The sequence below is a fragment of the Centropristis striata genome, chromosome 19, assembly GCF_030273125.1.
Source record: "Centropristis striata isolate RG_2023a ecotype Rhode Island chromosome 19, C.striata_1.0, whole genome shotgun sequence".
NCBI classification, from domain to species: Eukaryota; Metazoa; Chordata; class Actinopteri; order Perciformes; family Serranidae; genus Centropristis; species Centropristis striata.
In genome coordinates this window covers 28,784,214-28,792,257 of record NC_081535.1, presented here as the reverse complement: position 1 = coordinate 28,792,257, position 8,044 = coordinate 28,784,214, and the positions used below count along the sequence as shown (strand labels likewise).

The following is an 8,044-nucleotide window of genomic DNA, read 5'->3' as shown; positions in this document are numbered from 1 at the left end:
TTTAGTGGCTATTTGTAAGATAGTTCTTTCACTTTTAAAACTTGCACAAAAGGCCACTTATATCACAGTTTGATTAGGATGTACTAAAAGAAGTCAATTGTCCAGGCAGAATTCACAATTTGGTTAATTTAATTTCCAGTTCAAAGCAAACAAACATTTCATGCTGCCTCTCTTTGCTCTGGTAAAAAAATGGTTTACCTTCTGGTGCATTACCTGTCACTAAGGCTGGGCAATATGGACAAAATGTCATATCCCGATATATTTAGGCTGAATATCGATATACGATATATACCCCGTAAAGTGAGAGCAAATGTTCAGTCAAAGTCAAAGTCAAATATGACATGTCACAAGTAATTTTACTGAAACTGTTTATTTAAGTGAACATACGTTCACTTCAAAAATCAAGGCTCCATAAAGTTTCCATTTAAATAAAAAATATATATTAAAAGAAAAGAATAATGAACATTACAAACAAACTACATATATGACAAACCCTAGTAAGGGCAGCATTTATATATAAAGAAAGACAAAAAATGTAACTATATTAATATATGATATGATCTAATTCCATATCACATTTAAAAATATATCGACATATATTTTTTTATATTGATATATCGCCCAGCCCTACTTGTCAAGACCACCAGCTACCTTTATCAATGCCCAATACCTGCTTGGTCTGGTGCTTAGTGCCCCTAGTGTACACAAAAATAAGTACAAAATAAACAATAATAATATGATAATCAAACTAATGAAATAGCTCCTACACAGTTAAATGTTAGAAGTTTTATTTCCCAAAATGGAGGTCTATGAGCTTAAGCACTTAAGCATATGCCTTATTAGTTTATTGGTTTAAAGTCACCCCTAAATATGTTAATGCTGTACAAGAAATATGGAGTTATGGCCCTCAACTTGGGCAGAAACAGAGGGGACACAGCCACCGTATCATCAATAAGTATGTCTATAGACAGTAGAAGTCCCAAGATCCTCATAAGAAAAGGGAAGCCTTTGTGGGTCCTGAAAAAATATAAAACACACTCTCCACAAGTATGTAGTACAAGATCATTCAGAGGGAAATGAAATCCTGCCGGTGTAGCGTTGCTGTGATAGATCCGAACTCCCTTCAAAAAACAAGCATTTTAAATGTTTGCTTGTCATCTTGTGAACACATCTGACAAAGCATTAATTCTGACTTTGTACACACCAGCATCCTGATGCATTTATGGATCATAAATAAAAATACATTTAAATCACAGAAGAAATGTGTATTTTGGGTGCATACTGCTGCAGTAGAAGCGGTCAGCATTGCCCTGTTTGTCACAAAACATACATTTTAAAAGTTGTTTGCTTGTCGTCTTGCAAACAGACCTGATGATGTGGCCTGCAACAGACAAGGTAAAGTTTGTTTCAGCCTGAAATGCCCTTGCTGTGTAAATAAGACCACGTGTGGCTCCTACCAGCTGGAGGGGTGAGGAGTCAGCAGGCAGCAGTAATGGTGAAACAAAACAATAAATAAAAAGTGTTTTTTAAAGCTGTGAATGAAGAGTAGAGAGGATTAGGGCCACAAATGAAAAAAAAAATTTAGTTCTGACTTTATTCAGAATTCTGAGTTTATCGTCAGAAGTCTGATGGTATAAAACCATGCATTCTGTGAGGTCAGCATTTCACTTTAAGAAAAGTTGTGATATAAATTCAACTATTTTCCATTGAAGGCCGATGCATGAAGTTTTTTTTCCATTTAGCTTTGTGACGACCAGGGGATTGTGTGTGTGTGTGTGTGTGATGTGTGTGTGTGTGTGTGTGTGTGTGTGTCCAGCAGGTCCTGCTCTATGTGACCTGGTGCTCTCTTTGAATTGCAGTGCACAGGTCTAAAAAAGAGGTCTCTCCCACCTGCAAGTGTAACAGTTGCATTCGTAGAGAGCACCAGGTCACATGGTGCAGGACCTGCTGCACACACACACACACACACACACACACGCACACCCTGAAGGTGATCAATAGCAGCACCTTCAGTCAGAGACTAATTCAAAGAGATACAGGAGGTCATTTATACCAACTGCTGTAGGTAGTGATGTGCCAGTGAAGCCTCATGAACCATTGTCATTATTTTCTGTGCCCACTAGATGGCGCTCTCTGATCAACAGCCGCTGAAAGCACATTCAATTACCATTGCTTAGGCTTTTTCTTTAAACCAATAGCTCCATTTAGTGGGCTCAGAAAATAATGAAAATGGTTCATGTAGCTTCACTGATTACTACTCTGATTACATTACTAGCTATAGGGTTTATAATGTAATTTCCTGTAAATTACCTATCTATCGAGATAGCAGCTTCAAGACAGACATAAGTGCAAAGTTATTTTTGTGCATTATTTATGTGAGTGTCTTTAACTTCTTAAATGTTCATTCCTTTTCTTCTTCTTCTTCTTTTTTTACAATATTCTTTTTTCATGACACACAAAGGATTTACACAGAACAGTAATCTCTACTTTCAAAAGGAAAATTACGAGAATATGTTGTTTGTTTCGGTCCATATGTTTATATGAACATAGAAATGACTCTGGTGGAGGGCGGCCTGATGCGCTCCAGCGGCTCCATGCAAGATGTGACATATACCTGGGAGCCAATGTGACACGCACCAACACTGAAAAGCCATCCATTTAGGTTAATTAATTACTTTATGGGGAAATTCAAACTCTGCCTTTAACCCATCCTGTTTTACACACAAGTCAACACACCATGCAAGGAGGAGCAGCATTTCAGTGCACCCAGGCTGCCTGGGGGGTTAGGTCACTTCATTCATTGATTGAATCCTGGGATTTGAACTGGTGACCTTCTGGTTACAAGCCTGATTCCTTACCTCTAGGTCATGCACTGCACAAAGTAATGAGTTTCCGCCCGGGGTCGAACCGGGGACCTTTCGCGTGTGAGGCGAACGTGATAACCACTACACTACAGAAACTGATTTTGCCATGCATGACGATCTGGTAGAGGTGTGCACCAAATCCTGAGAGAGTCCCAGCCTCTCAAAGGTTTCCTGTTCAGGGGCCACGCACAGAGACGCTGGCCGATCACCTGGGAATTCCTGATCCCACCCCCTCCCGCTCTACCTATCATCTATCCATCTATTATGCTATAAAACCATGCATTGTGTGATGTCAGCATATCATTTAGAAGAAATGTAGTGATAGAAATTCAACCATTTTCCAAAATTTTAGGCCGATGCATGAAATTCTTGTTTTTTCCACCATTTATATTATGGAGCTTTGTGACTATTAGGGGATGTGATGTGTGTTTGTGTGTGTGTGTGTGTGTGTGTGTGTGTGTGTGTGTGTGTGTGACCAGCAGGTCCTGCACTATGTGACCTGGTGCTCTCTGCAAGTTGCAGTGCACAGGCCTAAAAAAGAGGTCTCTCCCACCTGCAAGTGTAACAGGTGCATTCGTAGAGAGCACCAGGTCACATGGTGCAGGACCTGCTGCACACACACACACACACACATTCCATGCCATGAAGTTGATCAATAGCAGCACCTTCAGTCAGAGACTAATTGCACCGAGGTGCAAATCAGAGAGATACAGGAGGTCTTTTATACCAACTGCTATAAGGTTTACAATGTAATTTATAGTGTAAAGTTATTTTTGTGCATTATAAAACCTTATAGCAGTTGCTATAAAAGACCTCCTGTATCTCTCTGATTTGCACCTCGGTGCAATTAGTCTCTGACTGAAGGTGCTGCTATTGCTCACCTTCAGTGCGTGGAATGTGTGTGTGTGTGTGTGTGTGTGTGTGTGTGTGTGCGTAGCAGGTCCTGTACCATGTGACCTGGTGCTCTCTATGAATGCACCTGTTACACTTGCAGGTGGGAGAGACCTCTTTTTTAGACCTGTGCACTGCAACTTGCAGAGAGCACCAGGTCACATAGTGCAGGACCTGCTGGTCACACACACACACACACACACACACACACACACACACACACACACATAACATCCCCTAATAGTCACAAAGCTACATAATATAAATGGGAAAAAACAAGAATTTCATGCATCTGCCCACAATTGGAAAATGGTTGAATACAAACAAAATTAAATGCTGAAATAATTTTAAATGCACAAACCCCATAAAACCTTAAGAAAACCAACCCTATTTCTTCTCTGATGATGTTACAACTTAAAGATTTTTTTTTCAATGAGCGAATGTTACTTCGCCAAATGCGGGCGAACCTGAGCACCAGGCGAAAACCACACCTCACTTAATACCAGCAACCCTATTTCTTCTCTGCAGATGTTGCCTCCTTAGGTTTTTTTTTTAAAATATTATTTTAGTGAATAAGTTATTACTTCACCAAAAGCGGGGAAACCTTAGCACCAGGAGAAAACCCCACGTCACTTGACAACACCAACCCTATACCTTCTCTGCAGATGTTACAACCTTAAGATTTTTTTTCATGTTAGTGAATCAGTTGTTCCTTCACTAAATGCGGGTGAACCTGAGCACCTGGCGAAAACCCCACGTCAAAAACATGCCACGTTTCACTTACACGACAGCAAACCTCTCCCTACGTCTGCAGCAGAAGACTCTGCCCACAGCAGAAAAAAACCTGACAAAGACGTTACGCTTTCTGGATCCGCCCATCAGATGATCTCGGACACAGCAGGCAACGAACTGATCAATGGCTGGATCTTCTGAATCTAAGGACACCAGAACATTTTCTGCATCGCCCCACTTCTTACATAGGTCCTTGAACATGGTCTTTTCAAGGTTTTTTAAAGTCTTTGCGGTGGCTTCAAAGTCTAAACCCTCGATTTCGACCAATGTCCTTTCTAGCAGACGCTCGATCATGTCCTTTGTGTCTGCAAAAGGCCATATAATGTTCAATTTCTTGAAAATCTGTGAAACCAGCTTCTCCATGAAAATCCTAATGTAGATAATGTTTCTTTCTTCCCGTCTTCTTCTCCTTTCTTCTTCCCATTCCTGTTCTTGTTCATTCTGTGCCTCCTCACAAACAAGTTCAGTTGATGCAAGACTCGTGATGACTCTAACAGGTGAGCATGTAGGGCCATGATCCATCATGTTTTCAGATACCCTTTGACTGTGCATGTCGACCTGTGTGTTCATCCACCAGCCCATTAGCCCCAGGAAGTTCCAGACTTTGTTCCTGATGTAAGCGTACATGTGAGTACGTGACTCAGGAACGTCCACTGTTGTCCAAGCTTGCCTTCTTCTTAATGGCTCTGGTTGCTCGTCTCTCATGTCCGTCTCCAAGTCCATGGGATCCTCAAGGTGTAACATGCCACTGCTGATGTGTTTGTAGAGGGTGTCGCTGAGTTCCTGTGTAAATGTCAGGTCTTTGCCACTGGAAACATTCTCCAACCTCTGTAACACCTCACTTCCACTCAGTGGTTTTTCAGAATCCACTTTTAGTAACAAAGACTCAACACTTTCGACAAGTGACTCCACTGCATTCTTGTCTTCAAAAGGGTAGTCCTTGTGAAATTTGGCCTTCAAGTGATCGACTATGCGATATATCATCACTTTGGCAAACCGCTTTGCAAAAAAGGCCTTCATTTTTCTCCTTACTCCTTTCTTGGACTCCGCTCTGCTTTTCTCCTCCAATTCCAGACTGGAGCCAGCTGCAGTTACCTCCTCTAAACTTTTCAGTTCTTCAGAAATTAACTGAGTGATTTCCCCGGCAACACTTACAATCTCCTTTGAGTGTTCAGCCTGCAGCAGATCATACTGGTCCGACACTTCATCAAGAAGAGGGTCAAGGATCTCATACACCTCCTTCTGGATTATTCCTTGGAAAGTCTCATTCACAGCTGATGTTGATGGGGTCTTCTCCTCCAAGTCTGATGAGTCATACTGACTGACTGAGTCATACTGACTCATGATTGGAAGCGATATGCAGGAGGGCTCATCACTTTCTGTGAACGGAGTCACAACTGTCCTCTCGGAGGCGGTTGGACTTTTTCTCTCCTTGTGCTTACGTGCCTGCGCTGAGCAGAAGTTTTTTATCTTCCCTATAAATGTCCTCAACATTTTACAGGCGTGAATCACAATCAAATTCAGTCTACGAGGTGGGATTACGTACCGAATTTCTTCTGGCTCTGAATTGCGCATAGAGGAGGAGAGGGCAGAGTTTACGCTTCCTTCAACCTCTTTAACCACAGAGCTTGTGAAGTCTTTTGAGCTGACACTGTCGACTTGGTCCTTAATACTAAGAACCTCTGAAAACGTCTGACAAAGTGTCTGGCTCATACTAGACTTGACAGACTTCTCAATCGTCACAACACCACTGCGTCTAAGGGCTTTCAACACAGCTTGTGACATGGCTGTTACTAATTCGACAAGCAACTCTGCCAACATGATTTTAGTCACATCGTCAGGAATGCCGGATTTCAACTTCCCCCACTGTTCTAATGTCATCCTTTCAAAAAAGGATTCAATCAGAGGGCGGACTGTTGCCACTGTAACCCCAGACATTTCCTCTGTCTGCGATGTACCTTGTTGAGCCATAGCAAGTGTTTGATTATGACTTGTGTCTTGAGAAGTCCTTGGTAAGTTTTCACAGATCTGGTAGTTAAGCTAGCAGAACTTTTGTGAGACTCTAGTTTGGGCTGGAAGAACAGAAATAAATCAGATATCTGAAGGGATTCCAGATCATTGGTAAGCTGGATATATGACATCGATGACATCATTCTGACATCACAGGATTCCATGAGATCAACATCAAAGGATCAAAGCATGCCAAGACATTCTATAACACCATGACATCACACATGACATCACACATCAGAATTCAAGGAATTGTTTACGTAATGCTGACCTTATCACCATGGCAACCAGCCAGCATGAGGGAGAGGTCATGATGACCCAGGCCTTCAAAATAAAAGCCCCATAAAGTAGATATCTCCACAGTTTACGAGAATAAAAGCATGAGAGGTAGCTGCAGCTTAACAGGAAACCCAGGACAAGGCTGCTTTTCAGAAAAAAAGCCCCATAAAGTAGATATCTTCACAGTGTAGTAGAACAAAGGCATGAGAGGTCACTGCAGCTTAACAGGAAACCAAGGAAAAGGCTGTTTTTCAAAATAAAAGCCCCACAAAGCAAGTAGATCTAAACCTCACAAAGTCACTGTATCCTGGTAGTTTAGGAGAATTAAACCCTGAGGTAACTGTGTCTTAACAAGAAATCCAGGGGCATGAGTACTTGTAAACGACAAATTTAATACAATGAAATTTTCTAGTTATAATAGAATAAAAACAATTAATTTAGGTCATAGCTCATATGGGGAGATGTCTTTCCTGCTCTGGTATCTTCACCTGCTGGGTCGTAAGGATCACTTTTGAATGTATAGAAATGTCTATTTCAATGTCAATTGAAATAAATGTGTTATTGAGTGATGCCTTCCTTAAACATTGAATAACAAAACTCGTAGTCATTTTTAAAATTCATTTTCTTCACTTCTTTCCCCAAAGTGGGTGAAACAGGAGAAGTGCTGTGATTCCGAGACTGAAACTAATGATTCCTTTTCAATCTCAAAAATAAAGATTGGACAATTTGTTTAGGGGTGATTTCAGAATTGCGGGTACATTTCGTGCTCCCAGAAAAACCTTTGATTATTTCCCCCTAAAAAAGTATTTACTGGATCTGTTTTGAATAATATTGCTAATTATATTGAATGTTCACCAATAATAATGTTTGCTGTGTATTTTGGGCACAATTTATATGTAAAATATTCATTAATGATTCCTACCACCAATTATTGGCTGTCTTCAGCTTGTGATTCACATGTTCATATTGAATTAACATAAAATAATTCATTAAAATTAGCAGTTTTTTTGTGTGCTAATTCTATAAATACTTATACTTACAGTTGCACAGAGTATTTATTTTCTGTAATACATGAGATTTCAACATTAAAATATATATTTTTTATCTGTCCCTATGATCCGGTCAACTCTGCTATCTCTGTTATAAAATCACATAAAAAAAACCTACAGCATTCAAATAAAAACATGTGACCTGCACCCAGTGATGTC

At 40.5% G+C, this 8,044-nt stretch overlaps 1 non-coding gene across 1 annotated transcript; it reads right to left on the bottom strand.

Moving 5' to 3' along the window:
• Positions 1–2,887: 2,887 nt before the first annotated feature.
• Positions 2,888–2,960, bottom strand: trnav-cac (transfer RNA valine (anticodon CAC)). The gene has a single exon. It is a non-coding gene; the product is annotated as a tRNA-Val (tRNA).
• Between the last annotated feature and the right edge of the window lie 5,084 nt (positions 2,961–8,044).